Genomic DNA, 18,565 nt, shown 5'->3' on the forward strand with positions numbered 1-18,565 from the left:
CGCATCGCGGTCGTCCTGCTGCAGAGTTTCTCACAAAAAATTTCCAGGTGGCATCTTGGCGCTGGCGTTTACGGGTGCTGCAAGCGCGGTTACGGCGGGCTATGAGGGCTCAGCTGTATACCACGGTGCTTCGGCCAGAGGAGGCTCTATTCTAAGCATTCCGCCATTTTCTTCCCAGGCGTGACGTAGTCGCTACGCGTACAGAATGGTGCTGGCGGCCCCGATTTGCTTTCGTAACGTGACGCAAGCTTGGCGTTTTGCCCAAGGAACGTGAAACGAAAGCAACGAACCAAAACGCTATTGGTGAGGCAAAATAGTTTTCTCCTCCTCGGTAAAAAAGAAAACTAAATAAATAAATAAACCGGATAGTTCAAAGCGTACGGCTATTCCGGTAAAGACACCTTTCGATCTCGTCGTCTGCTACATTAGACACGATACGTGCCTCCGAGCAAACTCAATGAGTAATCGCATATCGGCGCCAAAGAACTTGCTTTCTGTCTTCAGCATGCGCGACCGACCAACGGTGAAGAGAACGCGTTGCCGGCCGCGTTATCGCTATCTCGCGAAACGCAAGCGACTTAACTAGGTTGGCTAAGAAGTGGCCGCACGTCAGCGATAGCGATGCGTCCGCCACAGGTGGCCGCTTGCACGACGCAAGCACTGCCATCTCTCTCGTTCGTCGCAAAAAAAAAAAAAAAAAAAAAAAAGCTGCGGCGGGGAACAAGGGTGCGATCTTGTACGCGTTCCGAAATAGAACGGAGGCGGTCCGTTCCACCGAGCCGCACACGATTGGTCAATTTGAACCGTGACGAACGCCATGACGTCAATTGTGATGTGATATCTGCTGTCAATCAGTCCGTGTCGTCTGCTATCGGACGAACGCTACGGAACGGACCGCCTATTTCGTGACATAAAGAACGGACCGCCTCCGTTCGACTTTGGAACGCGTACAAGATCGCACCCCAAATCTCTGCAAACTGGCGACCCGGCGCAACGTCACGCAACGTCAAATAGACGTTTACGAAACGGCCCCCCTTCCTGTGACGCTCCTCACGTGATATTCATTGAGCCAATCAACGAGCTGTCACGGCGGCCATCTTGGACAGCCACCACATATTCGCGAAATTGCAGGTACATTTCGCAATTTGTGCTTCAGATGCGAATATCGTTGACATTATGCGATCCGTTCTTTCCAGAAGGGCGTTACATACATAGGTGCGATGGCACCTACAAGTGTTGCAATGTTAATATTAAATCTGACAGCCTCCTTTCTGATTTGTTGTTCTTTCGGAGTGGTTTATGACCCTACTGCTGCGCTCAAGGTTTCGTAATCTTATTTCTACGAGCAATTTGTGAAATGCTTCCTTACTGTGTGCTTCTTTCCATATTTTTCATTTCTTTGTATTGGTAAGTGTAAAATTAAGTGTGCTTGCTTCATTGTCACATTGTTGAGAAAGGTAGCCCATTGTGTTGGGCGTCGTTGTGGGATCTGGTGGTTAGGGCAGGTTTTGGCGCATTTGACAGGCATTTAGTTGCCTTTTTTCCAGTCGTTCCCACGCAACCACTATGTAAAAAAAAAAAAATCATTTGTACGTTTGAACGAGTGGATGAATAAAGTGTTTCTCGACACCGCTCGCGCTTCTGCAAGCTATCGTTCACTTCATTTTTAAAGTGCGAACATAACAATACAGATGCCAAGGACCAGAAAAACAAGTTACATTTGAAAATGTCGAACGACTTCGTGACCTCTCACATCGATCTATTTCAAACAACGTATTGCGCTACAAAGTGGATGTTCCGCAACGATTACGTGTGAGCGCAGGCACGTATCTCCTTTGTTGACTTAGCAAAATGTCGCAACGCTTGGAAATTCACATTATATAAAAAAGGTGTATATATATATATATATTATAGACTAATAAAACACGCCACAAGGTCAGAAGCCACAAGCAAGAAGCTGAGACAAATCAACCTACAACCAACCATAACACCTACGGTAGCAGAACGACCGCGGTGCCATATTTCTCTGCCGTAATTTATTGCGGGAATAAACCAACACTTCGCACGTCTCCTCCGTGATCGCGCTCGCTCTGCGCTTGGCCTCGAGCGTCGCCGATCACGGAGGCCATGCTTTCAATCCGCGCGCCACGCAGAGGCGGCGGCGAGGCGAAGGCAACACGTGGCGACGCCGTTTTTTTGTTTTTTGCCCTTTTTTTCCTTTTTTTTTGTTTTGCGATCGCCCATTGGAATGCGGTCTTCTCTAATCGACGACGGCTCATTTCGCTTGCCGCTGAGAATAAAAAAACGAAAGAATCGAAGGAACGCGCGGCCCTAGGACAAGGCCCCGACAACGACGCCAATAATCGGTTACGTATAGAGTGGTACACCCCTCCCTGGGGGGTGGGGCGTTTCTCGCGCGGGCCGGGCAGAGTGGTGCGCCTCGAGTCGTTACGCGCGGCCGCAGCTGCCAATAAGGCAAGCCACGAACGTGCGAACACGTCGGCAGCTACCGAGGACCGAAAATGTGCAAACGAAAAAAAAAACAAAAAAAGGGTCACTATTTCAAGGCTACAAACCAACGCGTCGTGCAAACCCACAGCAGTGCAACATTAACGAACTTCTGGTACAGAAGAACAAAGAAAGAAAAATACAGGAAAGGAGGGAAGAAAGGAGGAGTCATTGTCGACCTCGTTTACACACCTCGCTCCAGTTAGCAGCCAAATGCTGCCCTGGATCTGAATGGCTGGAGCCTTAGCGGAGTCGAATGAACCATGCAAAGCAGGGTGGGGGGGGGGGGGGTATAAATAAAACAATGACAAATGTAGATGTGAAAGAAAGAACGAGTGGCCAACGGGGATCGGGCTGCAATCCAACGGTGAAGCTTACGTGCCTTGGCAAAACAACGACATATTCTAAGCTTCGCAGCCGTGCTGGAAAACGAGCACAATCCGAGCACATCGCAACGAAAACGGGAGCATGAAAAGAAGCTGGCCTAACCAACACTTGCTACTCGTCCGACTCGTAAAAGCTGCTGCGCAGCAGGCGTACGAATGTTTTACTATGCACACGTGGAATTCGCCGAGAGATGACACAAGTAAAAACGATGGCTCATTCTCTCGCGGCACATTCCACCGGTCGTTTTTCCAACGCGGCTGCGAGGCTTCGAATATGTCGTTTTGCCGAGGCACGTAAGCTTCACCGTGACAGTAAGCACACTCTTACAGTGTTGCCACTAAAGAAAAAAAAATCACCGACTTTTACGATCTTCGTTATTGGGAAATTCGAGCGCAGCCCCTATACGTGTTGTCATTTCGCGATATATTGGCTGGTGCGGACAATACCTCGTGCGGCACGTTGCAAACGGAGCGAAGTGTGGCGCGACTGCCTCGCTAAACGGGAGATCGCGAGAGGCAGCGCGTGGGCGCGATTCACAGCAGCCGCCGCAGACAGACCTCCGCTCATGCAGCGCTTTGTTTTCATATACGCTATCGGTGGCGTCATTGGCGAACAGACGAAGCGCGCTACTACTCTGGCGCCATCTCTTAGCCATCCCCGCACAGCCCGTCTTGTGCGGCACTACTCCTTACGTTTTCGCTACACCCTCCTCCCCCGCTTTCCTCCTCGCGCTCTCTTCGCTATCGCCGTCTTTCATCTCCCGCTGCGCTCCGCGTTCGCTCTTTCAGCTTTCGCTGTGCTCGTTCGCTCGGTCACGGTGGTCAACGCCTCCGCTCGCCGTAGGAACGGGCGCCTAACAGCTGCGCGCTAAAAAAAGAAATAGTTTTTAGACCACCTGGAATTCTTTCACATGTACCTAAGTACGCGAAAGTTCTCGAGTTTCAGCCTCATCGAAATGAGTCTGCGGAAGCAGGGAACAGGGAATCGAACAGGCGACCTCACCCTCCCAGCAGCACCACGCCACGCTCACAAGTTACCACGACGGGTCATAACCGTATTTGCCGAAAGGTAAAAAAACAACAACAACACATACGTAAACGAACGGTATACGCCGCATTATCAATCCCTCTAGGCCAGCAGCAAAGTTGGACACTGAAAAGTCGGTGATTGGAGCGATAGCTCTGCACGCTATAGTTTATAGGCTTAACGCTACGAGATGTCGCCACCAGTGCAATACTGCTATGTCCACGCCCCCCACAGTCCGTTAAAGATGTACCACTTTCTCTAGCACTGAATGGAGAGCTACGGAAGAGGGCGCGCCCGTGACAGCGCTCCTGAAATCAGTCGTGAACAGCTCCACATTCGTAATCGTTTGAGACGGTGGAAAAAAAAAAACAACTAAAGATCTTACATTAGTGTTGTTTCGATTACGTATTACCGCACTTATATTAAAGCCAGAGATAAAACCCACCACTCAGCGTTATACTTGATTGTGATAGATACTTCTTCCTTTTTCCCCCACCGTGTTCTGGCAAATGAGAAATCATCGCAAGCAACAACGCATACGTTCATGCTGTATCTACTTCTAAAGACTGAAATCGAAGCGTTGTCAAGCTCTGCCGGGCTATTTGGCGCAGTAGGCGCAAAAAAACAAAAAAAAAAATGTGCGCGGCAACTCCGTGCCGCCGCTTCAAAGCTTTCCCTTCCCAGCCACGGAAAAGTTGTCTGCAAGTTCAACGCAAGAAAGAGGACAATCTCGCGACGGTCGCATAAACGGACAGGCAGAGGGATGATTGATATAGCGGCGAAGATGACGCAGCACCCGCGTCGAGTCCAACAATAAGCCCGGCGCATGCTTTTGAAAGCTAAATGTCGCTAAAGGTCACTGAGGCCGGGCGCATATACAGCCAGACGCAAATACAGGGGCCTACCACCTTTGCATCAAAACGGCAAGTTGGACCAGTTGGTTGGGATTCAAAGTAAGGTTTGTTACAGCGCAACCCAAACAAGGACAAAAGAAGGTATAAAACGACGCCGTGTCGTCGTTTTATACCTCCTTTTGTCCTTGTGTTGCGCTGTAACAAACCTTACTATGCCTACCACCTTTCTTGTAGAACTATTAAGGCCGTTATGCGGGTGCGTGAATAATTAGCGGCTCCACACGCGACACATTTCAAGTTAGAAGGGTGGGACAAAACGCAATCTTGCACGTGGAAAAGCCTAGAAAAGAACTTGATGAGCAATCGTACGAGACAAACGCAATCTTGCACGTGTAAAAGCCTAGAAAAGAACTTGATGAGCAATCGTACGAAAGAAAGAGAGAGAGAGAGAGATGCAATAGACTGGCATACTACTACTTCGACTTTATTTATACGCAGCGGGTAAAGGTCTCTCTCTCTCTGTCTGTCACACACACACACGCCAGAAAACACACAAACACACACACCAGAAAACACACACACACACCAGAAAACACACTGGAAATACACAGCGAAGCCAGCGTCTAATATCTCTTTAGAGAGTTTTAGCGTTCCAGTATTACCGTGGGCGGATTGGGTATAGCCAGTTGAGCGGAGGCGTGAGCGGCCGACGGATCTTGAAATTTAAAAAAAAAAAAGACCTTTAAAGGGACAGACAACCACTCAGAACATGAATCGAGATAAACCCGCTCATGGAACGATTCCATATCGTAGTGGTTAAAACGAGCCATGTTTTCTCATTAAACGTGGATTTATATATTTAATTAATCACTAAAGGCCCATTCACACTACTACAAAAATTCGGTGAGCGAAGCGAATTCGCTCGCCGGAAAAAAAGAGAGCGTGTTCTCATCTGTTGACGCGTGCATCGGCGGATTTACCGCCGCTTCAAGCCCTTCCGCGACGACAGCTAGATCTCGCGGCAGTTTCTTTTTTGGTTTCGTGACTTCGCGAACGAGACGAGAGTTCACGTGTGTGCCTCTCGTTCGCGGGCTTTTGTTGCGTCTGCTTGTATTGCGCCGTTTCCACGGAGAAGGCCGGTCGCTCAGACATGCTGGCTGCCATGTTGAGATTAGACGGGTTGTGACGTCAAAAGGCAACTTCCGGCGGCGGCGAAAGCGGAAAAAATGGGTCCCGGACCGATTACCTTCGCCGCGCCGCTTTCCGCCCTCCTCGGCGTCAAAAGCGGCCGAATCCGCTTCGCTCGCCGGATATTTCGTGCAGTGTGAACGGGCCTTAAAAGTCGCGAAAAATGACCTTTGGCGCCCCACACGGCAAAACCACGAAGCCGCATAAGAGGTCCACCACGTGACCTCCTACTAATGTACGCGGTTACTGGCCTTTTTATTCGTATTGAAATGCAGTGTACTTTTTTATTACTGCAAGTGTTTTTTCCTGACTTACAATGCGCAGATAAGCCTTCGTTTGTGGTGAGCAGAAAAGTGGCGCTGCCTTCGCCTTCGTTTTTGATGAGTTGGCTTGGCTCGTCTATCGACAGGACGACGACGACGGGGGCGCGCCAGCCATGACGTAGGCGTGTAAATGTGGGAAAACGCGGTACAAATATAAGAAATGTCTGTGTACAACAAAGCGAACTTAAAAAAAAAACTTAAATTATGGGGTTTTAAGTGCCAAAACCACTTCCTGATTATGAGGCACGCCGTAGTGGAGGACTCCGGAAATTTAGACCACCTGGGGTTCTTTAACGCGCACCTAAATCTAAGTATACACGGGTGTTTTCGCATTTCGCCCCCATCGAAATGCGGCCGCCGTGGCCGGGATTCGGTCCCGCGACCTCGTGCTCAGAACAAAGCGAACTTACTGCACCAGCTTTTTATTTTCGAAAGTGGTTGAAAAGGCCATAATCTAAGGTGGTTAACCACAGTTACACTCACTCCTATGAAAGCAGAAGGATGGGTGGCTTTCACAATTTGCGAGGCGGGCTATCGACGTCGCTCTCACTTCTCAGCGTCGCTGGAGGGGGGACTCTTACGTTTTTAGAGGCTGCTCAAATCGAAAAATTCTGCTCACCAAATATCCACGCGCTTTTGGAAGTGACCGCTGCAGATGTAAGCACTACCGATGGTGAACTTTGCGTTGGGCCATAAAAAAAAACTAGGTCCTTAAAAAATCGGTTGTCAGTCCCTTTAAAATCTAACTACTGTGCTGAGCAAAATTTTTTATGCAGCTCTTCACTTTTTTTACAACTGCTGAAAGTGGCAAAAGAAAGAAACGTGTCAAAACGTCGCAATGTCCTGCCCTCACGTGACCACAGTCAGTGTCGTGACGTCACGTCAAGACGTCGCAACGTGCCACTCTCACAGGACTACACACAATGCCGGGGCGTAACGACACCGTACACCCCCTGAGAAACGAAGCCGAAACTGGCTCTAGAAAAGCTATTATATTTAAAGTATTTACGGCCGCTCTGAGGCTTGTCACCATTTTTTTTTTCTAGGGCTTAGAGGTCTATGACATTTAATGAGAGCAAATGAATGAATGGTCGAAAATATCAGCTCATATTCTTTCTACCGACCGATGGAAGCAAAATCTTGATTTAAGGATTTCATCATTTCTAGTACACTATAACCATTTCCCTGCAGGGAAATTGGAGCTAGCCTCGAGCCCGGTCCTTCTCAGCGTATGAGCCGCGCGAGACTTCTCAGTGCAGACAGGGCGGAGCGCATATGCACCACGTGTTCTACGGCCTTCGGGGTGCCCACAAAAAAAAAAAAAAAAAAAAAAAAGAAGCATAGTCCGGGACCCTATTTTTTTTTCATTATACGGTATTTAGGAGATGTATCTTTTGTTTTTGTGATGCTGTATACGTACACGCTTGCGTTTAATTTTCAGCACGTCAACAACGACCGTGTGGCGCGACACGCAGCCGCTGTCAAGGGGGCCGAGAGACGATGCGTGTATACTACACGCGGACGGCCTCGACCCAAAAAAGAAAGAAAAGGGTCAGCCTCGGTGATGCGGCCGACTTCACAGAAGCTCACAGACGCGATCGCGCTCGACAGGCCCGAGGACGACAAAATCCCTGACCGTCACTCCACCCCCCCTCCCCCACTTCCACTTTCACCGTCCCCCTTCTCCCCTCGCGCTACGTGAAACACTCGACTGAACACCCCCCCCCCGCCCCTCCCCACCTCGAGCGAGAGCACCTTCGCTTGGAACACTCGATTGAAGGCCTTCTCTGAACAGTAGAAGAGACAGGTGGCGGGATTAATTACCGACGCAAATAAATATACAGTTGGCGCCCAAACAAGTGGGCAAATCTGCAGGTAGCTAAAGCACAGTCGACCACAAAGGTTTGCGGACCACGGGATCCGAGAAAAACGCTGAATATCTGCGCAGCCTCAGAACGCAGCCTGGTAATCCCATTTCCAGCCTCTCTACTAGTGTATGCGAACACCGTGACGTACGGTTTTACTGGCTACTGCCACGGACTGCCCGGGTATTCAACGTTTCCCCATGTCCCGAGGTCCGTAAAATTTTGTGCTCGACTATGCATTTGTGGACGCCACCCGAAAAGGAAAGATACATAATCCCGTGATCTCGTCGGCGAAAGCAACAAATTAAGATTACGAAAACAACGATATGATTATGAGGCACGTCGTAGTGGTGGACTACAGATTAATTTTGACCGCCTGGGGTTCTTTAACGTGCACCCAATGCACATAACGCGGGCGTTTTTGCGTTCAGCCCTGGCCGAAATGCGGGTCAGCCAAAGGAAAGACAGATATATAGATGGATCGATAGATAATCCCGTGGTACAACCAAATACAGATAATTATAAATAGATCGCAGGGGGAGAGAGGCCTTCGTCCTAGAGTGGAGATAAACAGGTTGTCGATGACGAAGCCAGCGATATCCTCAGCCAAAACAAACAGACATAATAGACAGATCGATCTAAGGTCGCCGCACTGGTACACGAGCGTGATCTGCAATTACAACGTGCTGACGACCTGCACGCCGCTTCTGGCAAAGTCTCCGAGCTGCGCCGACCTCCCGGAACAGATAAATAAACAAACAAACAACGCCGCGGCGCGATGCCGTCGATCCTTGAACGCTAGGCCGACCCAGCGCGCAGACACGCCGGTGAGAGAAGACGGGAGTTTAATTAACGCCTCCCCCCCCTCCACTCCCCGTCGCACGTTGTTGCGCTTCCGTGCCTGACAAGAGGGAGTCCAGCTAGCGCACGCTAATTTAAAGCAGCGCCGCGCCATATCGTCGCGCCCCCTAGTGAGTGCATGCGGAACCTCTGGCATGCAGACCTGCGTCGATGCAAACGGCACGAAAACCCACCGGGCGAAGACTGCGAGGACGAAGGGCGCAGGGATTGCATGTCAGCGCACCTAGATTGGGCGAGCACGCAAGAAGCGCGTCGATGGGAGGTTGTTTTAACTGAAGGCATTCTTCATCTCACAAGTAGTTTGCAGCGCCGCAGAAGGTAGGAGGCGTACGCAGGAAATATCCTTGCGCAGCGAAATATAGTTTATGGCGTAATTGTATCGTTAGTGACAGGATTAGAGAGCTATGTTTTTGCATACGTAATCGAATCAAATCAGTTTATTCGGACATCAACATGTCTACAGAGAATGTGCCCGCGAGGTGAGGCAAAAGAAAGAAGCTAGTAGCATGCTTCCTGACGAGACCTCATCCCGGGTCACACATCAATGGCAGAAGGATGAACATGTTCACTAAAAAAAGAATTCTACAATTTAGTTTTGGCACGCCTCGAAATTAATCAAGACACATGGAATTATAAAAGAAAGAAAATATGTCAGTAACGCTACAATGAACGATACAAACGATAATAGGAATAAGGCTAACACTAATATCACTGCATATCACAAGTGTTTTGGTACATCAGTATTAAGAGAAAATAGCATCTCCATTTTCTTTTTAAATTCAAAAATAGTTTTACAGGTTACAGCATCAATTATTGAAGAGTAAACATTGCATACTGTAGCAATGTGTGTCAAGGATCTTAGGATTCCGTAAGCTGCATATTACTATTAAAGACATATAGCACAATAAATTTGTGTATTATATTATGATGCACAGTATATTCATGAAATGAAGGTCAAAGTTCTCCAGAATTTCGCGCCAGAATCTCAGCGTCGGTACTTAGGTGTGACGCCACTGATATCAAATTATTTTCTGATATTTGGTCTATATTTCGAATACACTATAGTCCGTCTACCTTTACTCAAAAAAAAAAAAAAAATCAAAGGCAGTGAAACCTCGTTTAACAAAGTTGAAAGAGAAGCCAGAATTACTTTTATTGATTACTTCGTTATACGTTATTGCACGCACTGCACTACGAATATCTATGGGGATTTCAAGGGGAATTTCACCTACTTCGTTATATCCAGTTTCGCTATAAGAGGTTTGACTATAGGCCCGAGTCAACGCAATCACTGGGTCACTGGGTATGCGCTCAATTAGACACCTCGGGACACTGGGTATGTTCTCGAATAGACAGAGTGAGAGAGAGAGAGAGAAGGGAAGAAGGAAAGGCAGGGAGGTTAACCAGACTGAGTCCAGTTTGCTACCCTAAACGTGGGGAGGGGAATGGGGAGTGAGAGAGAGAGAGAGAACTTAGGTGTAGGATGTCTATAGCCGGGCACCCAAGTCTGTTGCCTTCAGGTAGTGAAAAAGCGCTCGAACCTCGAATAGACAATTTGTGACACTGGATATGTGCAACTGCCAACTGGGCATGTGACACCGCGTACAATATATGAACATTCTTGGGCAATCCGTCAGAATGGGTTTGTGCAACGATTATACTTCTCCGCGCAGATGCGGGTTCTGAGCCGACCTGCGCACCCTTTCCTAAGCACAACGGCACACTAAGAAGTCCGGCCACCCACCGGCAGCAGGCTTTATAGGTGCCCAAATTGATAAGCATAACAAGAGGCAGGAAGTGAAGATGGCAACAGAAAATTGAAGTCAGCTACACAATGGTAAAGAAGTTGGCACTGAAAACAGTGGAGTATGGAGAAAGAAGTGAAAATAACAAAATGGAACCACAGTGTGCATTAGGCGAGGTACGTTGAGCTATATACAAGCGAAGCAAACATCAAGGAAATCTTCGCGTGTAACTGATTCCCACATATAGTGGAATCCGCCGATTTATTTCAATTAATTTCTTTTTCGCTTGCCAAGGTCAGGGTAAGAGTAACTTGCCAATACAGCTCTATGTTTCCCATTAGAGTCTCTTTTTTACAGTGATTGACAGACGGAAGCAGCATCACGGAAACGAAATAAGGACACGAAGTGCTTGTTAGTTTTCTTATTAGGCTACTTGTGAAACGTAGCCATTAGAAGCGGGGCGCGAATTAACACACATGCGCAGATGAAGCAATGACAGGAAGACAGCTTGTCTTGTCTACGCTTTCTGTGTATCAGTGTTAACTTGCGCGGCCCGTCTCCTAATAAAGAAATGGAAATATATTCGTAGAGAAAAAAAAAGTAAGACGCGAAGATAGAATGAGCGGCCGCAGGGCCCGCGAAAGAGAATCGACCAATCCAAAGCTCGCGCGCCCGCGCCCAAAACGACGCGTCCGTCCGGCTTCTCCTCCGCTTCTTCCTCCAGGAGGCCGTGTCCGTTGCCATGACAACGACCTACGCAGCGCGGCGGTGATAGCCGTGTGAGGAGAGGAACGACGCTGGGAAGGAACAACCACTGCTGCTGTTGCCGCCGCCGCGTTTTCCTTCTTGCAAGCAGCCGCGGAGCAGGAAGTGTACGTATGACTATGACGACGAAATGACGGTGGCGGCGACCTTAAGAAATCTTTCCCGCCGGACAGCAGAAGCGGGAGGGGGGGGGGGGTGGACAGGCGTGCTGTGCAGATACAAGTGACGCATGGTATTAATTGCGCCGCCTATGTCCCGATAACTCAATCACAAAATGAAATAAAGGTCTCGCTAAACCAGCTCTATCTTCTTAGAAGCATGGACATATCAATTTTGAACTATCGGTATTATTATTACTACTACTACTACTATCGGTTGAATATGAAAAAAAAATAAGGAAAGGAAAGGGATGGAAATTACTGGCGGCCACACTGTCAACGCACTCTGGTGATCACCTGAACGGCAGTCAGCATTGGGGTGGTCGGACGTTCAGTGGAACAAAGGTTGCAAAAGGGCAAGAAGGCAGGACAACAGAGGGTGGAGCATGAGAAGGCAACTATGTGCGTATGTAAACAATAGAGCGCCTAGGTAAATGTCCAGCACGGATTAAAGACCCTCCCTCTCCCTCTGGGCAAAACGCTCGCTTGCGCTGCGACTTATTCGCACGAAACTTCCGTCACCTGGCCCCGCACACTGGCAGCAGCTGTGTCGCAAGGCCCCACAAGTGCGTCGAGTTTTGTTGATGCATTTATTTTATTTATTTATTTTAAGCGAGGTCGGTGGTAAACGCATTTCACCACATCAGCTGTAATGCGCAAAACAAACTCTTCTTCAGACAGTCCAGGGACGCACTTTTCCAAAGCCAGTTCCTGGTACTCGATCAGTACTGTCCGGTATGTTACGAACTCGGGAAGGGGGGGGGGGGGAGGTTTCTAGACACCCCCGTTAGATGTGGAAGGCGGCAGCTCTACGTACGTGAGGAAAGTAGACAATGAAATTACCGTATCTTCAGTTTGCTTTGCTTATAAACACAGAGACGAAAATATGACATCGTGTAGCAAGGTTGGCATGTTGATGTTACACGCTGGACTTACATGCCCATCTCGCAAGGTATTCGAAAACCACTTCACAGCTGTTTTTCGTCATCTACGACGACGCAGCGGTCTAGATCAAACTGGTGCCATACTTTTTTTTTTTTTTTGCGAAAGCTAACGGCAAGAATATGATCGAACCGTTTCCACACAGTTACGCATACATCCGACTTTGTATCCGCGGACTACGGAGTTCACTTTGAATAACGTTGAATTGTCAGTTTGCACTACGATGTACAAGCGTGGGATCGGCCACACAATGATATGATTATCAAAATGAAATTACTACGTAAGCGCTTCAGAGTTCCCATCGTAAAGGACTGAATCGTCAGTGTACGTAATGATGCATACAAGGGATCGGTCGGACGAGGACGCGCTACAAATTTACAAAATGATCGTCGAAAACTTTCGGCAAGTGATGACCCGTACCGAGAAAGCTGCAACACCATGTAAGCTAAAAGTTACCCAACAGAGTTCGCTCTAATCGGTTTCCTTATATTTTTCTGCTTTATGTAAACTGAACTTTCTGAATACGCGAAGAAAATTGTGCACAAATCATCGACGATGATTGTCAATACAACCAAATAGAACGAACGAACGAACGAACGACCGACCGTTTGCCGAGTCAAGTCCGAAGACCGACCATCAACCAACCACGCAAACGGGCGAAAGAGAGGGGGGGAGGAGGAAGGCTGTGTGCCAATACGAGCAACTGATACATCAAAGATAGCGAAGCTGTGTTAGGGAGTTCTCGCTACTTTCGGAAGTCGTAGGGGTCCGTTTTTGTCACTGCCCGAAATTTACCCAAGCCTTCGCACACACTTTTGCTATATCTCTGAGCTTTGCGCAGATAACCGAGTTCTGCTTTAAAAAAAAAAGAATGCTAGTAAACGGCCCGGTACGAACGTACTCATAACAACAGATACTAAACAGACATTTTTTCAAACGGTCATTCAGTGTTAACTAGAATCAAAGGTATCAGGAGAGACTCATTACTTACCCGCCGTAGCGGGCATCACCTTGGTCCCCCACCGATCCGGACCCCGAACCCAATCCCGCCTGTACTTTCAAAGAGATCGTTCAGCTCTACCAATATGGCCATTCCATCTATCCCAAGCCCTGTAAGGGCCTCACAAATGCGGAAGACCGCATTCTCCTTCGCCCCTTTACACCAAAACTCTACTGTGCCCGGCAGCCTTAGAATACTTTGACCCCACTTGCACGGGGAAGAGCACGCACTGTGGGGGAAAAGTCCTCAGACATTTTCCACATGGTGTGGGCATGTCAAAAACCCCAAATCTAACCCCCTCCCTCTACCCAACCCTTTCCGGGAGGACTGGGAGGCAGCCCTGCTCGGCTGCTCTGACCTGACGGCCCAGCGGGCCCGGGCGGCGGCCGACGCCAATGGGCTCCTGCCCGTAAGGGGGAGCCCACCTGGTGTTGGTGAAAAACTTATGTCAATAAATGTTTTTCAGGCAGTGGATGCTTAGTGGCTATGGTGTTGGGCAACTAACTACGCACGAGGTCGTGGGATCGAATCCCGGCCGCATTTCGATGGGGGCGAAATGCGAAAACACCCCTGTATTTAGATTTAGGTGCGCGTTAAAGAACCCCAGGTGGTGCAAATCTGCGGAGTCGCCTTAGTGGGAGACCAGAAATTCGGACCTAGGATTCTTTAACGTGCCCCCCCTACATCTAAGTGGACGAGTGTTTTCGCATTTCGCCGACACCGAAAGGCGCCCACCGTGGCCGGGATTCGATCCCGCGACCTTGTGCTTAAATCAATTTGAAGTCACGGATTTCAAACAATTTTCTCGAATCTCGGCCGTTGTGGCGCCGTAAATGTTCCTGAAACTTGGCCGAGTTCACTTTTTGGGGTCTCTTAGAAGGCGCACGTTTACCGACAGAAAGTTAACCAGGCTAGGTCACCACGTCGGGTAAGAGCCGAGTTTACGGCAAATAAACTGAGTCCTGTCCAAGAAAAAAAAATTGTCCTTTTCATTTTTCCATAAAGACATTGGGCGACCTGTATTCGGAACATATATGCATTATATTTTTAATCTCTCGGTAAGTTCAATATACAGAGGTCGACCTATATTCGTGTTTAACCTGTCACCGAGTACATGCGATAGGAACGTGAATACGGATGCAGGCAACTGGCCAATAAGCCCTCGGAGATATGCCACCTCATGTAATCAAGATTGAGGCTCTCGCTATGCCCAATAAGTGAAAAGAATGAGGGCAATCGAGCGGCTCTTTTCTCTTTTTTTTTGCTGGTTGCAACTTTATGAAAACAGCAGACGACGACGCCGGAGAAAAAAAAAATCATTACGGAAATCGCCCGTTTCCTTCAACGGAAACGTAGAAGTCATAAGGTAAAGGCTCGTGAAAGTAGACAATTCAACTTGACGCTGGTGGAAGCTGAGCGCATATCTCACGCATATCTCACGCATTAACAGTGCCGTGCTTTCTTCTGGGATGAACCACGTAAACTTGTTTCCCGGTTCAAATATCCGTCTTTCCAGACAACTCACGCCAAGATACTCGTTTCTAACTTCGCCGATGTTGATGATTTATTGACATTCCCTTTGAAACTGGGCGGGGCAAACCGTCCCCCAGCCTGCTTCAGTTACTCAGGCACCCTATCAATGTTCTTCATTCTAGCATTCTTGTGTACATCTCTTTAATCTGCCCTATCTGCCATGTACCGCCGCCTATGCTCGTGATGGATACGGTCGTACATGTCTGTTCCTTTTTTTTTTTTTTCCACCGACGTCTCTTGCTTATCTCGACTGCTGACCGTTTCACACTTCAGTACACTTTAAACCCAAGCGCTTCTAGAAGTTGCCCGTACGTTAAGTACTGGTCTCGCTTGGTGATTAGATGACGTGTACACCATGCCTCATCTAATTACGAATATTTGCTCCGGTGTGTTTCTGCCCTTAGGCAACCAACTCGAGTCTCAAACCGCGAGGCACTGACGTCGACGCCAGCACCGCCTCCCGTGAAGTATCCAGGCGCCCTGTCCTAACTTATCCTAAATGCTCCGATTGCGCCACCTAACTCACGGACGGCGGAGCGTACGTCACTCCGAAACCGACAGCAGCGCCCCCACGAGTCTTCGCTTCACTCTAGCGTGGTGACAAGTCACGTTGCGCAGCCGCTTAATAAATTCGATCTCTGATTGGCTGAACGCCAGCTCGATTCGACAGCGCCGCACTATCCTTGCGAGGCAAAGCGTCGTAACGCTTAACGATCCCAGCACCTGCGAATAAATAGCAAAAAAAAAAAGAAAGAAAGGCTGGACAAAAAATGCGGAGTTGACGAGATGTCGTGCCCATCCGGCTTAACGTGCCCAAAAAAAAAAAACTAGAGCCAGCGACACCACTGCGCATGCGCTGAAGCCGTACAGCCTAGCGTTCTTTCGTAAAATATTGTGCGTGGGTTAATTTGTACGCCCGGCCTATAGTGTCCCCTAACTTCGCGTCCTCGACTTCTAGAAACCCCTGATCTCTCTCTCGTCTGTGCGCAGCTCAAGTTGCAGACGGCAACCGCTACATTGCGCGAGACGGTGAAAAGCGCCGGCTCGACGAATCGGAAATGGTTAAACGATGCAAATTAGAGAGATGCGCGGGGCCTAATTGATCGCGGTTTAAAGACGCAGGGTGCGAGAGAAGGCAGGTGCTAACGAGCAGCGGACTGTCGAGAACAGGGAAGAGGGGGTTTTGGTTAGGAGAGAACGGGTCCCGCTACGACGGCGACAAAGACAGCCACGCGTCGCACCTCGGAAAAAGAGGAAACAAAAAAGAAATCTGAGCAAGAAAGAAAGAAAAAAGGCGGTTGAAGCAGCTTGCGACAGCATCCCGGATAGGCTGGCCAGCTATCGGCCAAAAACAAGCCATCGCCGCGAGCACCTGACGCCAACGGGCGCAGCAATTTCTTTTTCTTTTTCGCAGTGTTTCGAGAGGAGCAGGAAATCGGCAACCACGTCGCCCACCCGAACTCCGCCCGCACGCACAATAATCACACCGGTGGACTCGCTTTTCAGGAAATGCTAGACACTACGATGCGTGCAAAATAAGAGGAAGCCGTTGGGAGGGAATCCACGTTCGAAAAGCAGCGACCATCGCCGCAATAGCAGTGGTGAAGAACGAAAAAAAGAAAAAAAAAAGCAACACACTGCAAAGGCGGGAGCGCGATGCAACCAGCCGACGTGAAGAAGCAAACGGCGCCAGCAGCAGAAGGCGCGTCATCGTTTCCATGGCAACCAAAGATGGCGGACGCCGGAAAAAGACTTCTTGTTGCCACAAAAGCCCGGTGTGCGCTCCTCCGCGTGCGAAAACGAGTCATTCTTATTTTTCGCCATCCTCGCTAGCTCGGGGGAAGCCGTCGTCGAAGAGTTTTTTTGTCCTCGGCCGCTACTCTCTCTCTCCTCTGCCGACACACGCAAGAGGGAGGCCGCCCGTTTCCTTTTAAACGGGCCGTGGCAGGACAATTTCGGTCGCTTTCTTAGCCAGCCAGCCACGCGGATTCTCGCTCTTCGAGTCGACGCACTTCGTCGCCCATTCGCCTGCAGGCCAGGCGAAGCACATCTTCCAACAAACACGACTAGATTGGAGGGAGGCCAATTCGCAGAAGGCCTTTTCACAGCCAACCGCACCGCGCGCAGGGCACTCACAAGCAAGCAGACGTAACGCGCTAACGAGGCTCTCTTCCCTAACTAGTCGGGTTTAAGTACGCAGTTTGCCAGCTCGGAGGCTCCACAGCGATCTAGACCATGAATGTACTTCTCACCACGCTCTAAATGACGCGCGAATCGCCTTGACTGTTTTGGAAATCACGCAGGGAAATGCCTTTTAAGAAAAGGCATTGTCCACTGCTGCGACGATGCAACGTCGCCGTGGCATCCGCCCTCCCCGCCCCCTCTTCGTGAGGTCAGGTCTAGTTACTCCCGTGTACAGTCCAGGCTACTGGCTACGTCATCCGTGGCATGGTAGCTGCGGGGAGATGCATACCCGCAGAACCCACTCTTGTATATTGCTAGCTTCTCACGGTTATTATCAACAGGTCACATGTTTACAGAGGTAAGCCGGGGGGGGGGGGGGGGGGCTTGCCTCCCTCCTCCCCCATCGGCATCGCCACCATGGCAATCGCGATAAAAAAAATTGCACTCGCCTCCCCCCCCCCCTCTTTTTTTTATTTAACGTGGCTCCGCCGCGGAAGGCAACACGTGGCGGCATCCAGAGCTGAAGTCAACGGCATCCAGACGAATACGTTCCACGCTCGCTGTGTTTTCTTAAGGCAACTTCTGAACCTTCGAAAAGTCAAAGCAGACGACGGTATACGGAGCCCACGCTACCTGTCTCTAAAGCTCTTTAAACCATGCACAAACGGGAGATAAAAGAAATAGAAAGCGGCGATACTGGCGTGCCACAAGAGAAGCAACCCACACTTTCTTTCTTTTTTCCAGTCTGATTGCGAAATGGGAAGGGACTGCGACGGCGTAATCGCCTCCAAATTGCTCGCCCTATCTCGGCTCCAGGGGACAGCCGAGGCTACCGTCTACGTCGTCCCGTAGCACGGTAGCTGCGGGGACATGCATACGTACAGAGACGACTTGTCGTTGTATAGCGCTCGCCTCTCACGATTATCATCAACAGGTCACATGTTCACCGGGGCAACCCCCCAACATCCAGGCGATTGCACAAGTCAGCAGGGTCGAGTTGGTTTTGAACGCGTCTCGCAGGCAACAAGGTTGAGTGCGCGTGACGATGACGCCGACGCCCCGAAGACTAACGTCACGGCTTCCGTCACGTCTGTTCGGTTCAAGTTGGGATGCACGGATGATCGCAACAGCTGTAACGAAGCCCCAGCAAACGGCTTCGCCCGATGCTTGCTTACCGTTTTATTTCCTCGACGGTGGGAACACACCGTTTCTTCCGGAACCTTTTT

General features: G+C 49.4%; 1 protein-coding gene across 2 annotated transcripts in view; it reads right to left on the reverse strand.

The window, feature by feature from the left end:
- The window catches only part of LOC126533639 (uncharacterized), a 64,037-nt gene that overhangs the window by 44,653 nt on the left and 819 nt on the right, over positions 1-18,565 (reverse strand). The gene's annotated exons all lie outside the window — the stretch shown is intronic.

The sequence above is a fragment of the Dermacentor andersoni genome, chromosome 7, assembly GCF_023375885.2.
Source record: "Dermacentor andersoni chromosome 7, qqDerAnde1_hic_scaffold, whole genome shotgun sequence".
NCBI lineage: Eukaryota > Metazoa > Arthropoda > Arachnida > Ixodida > Ixodidae > Dermacentor > Dermacentor andersoni.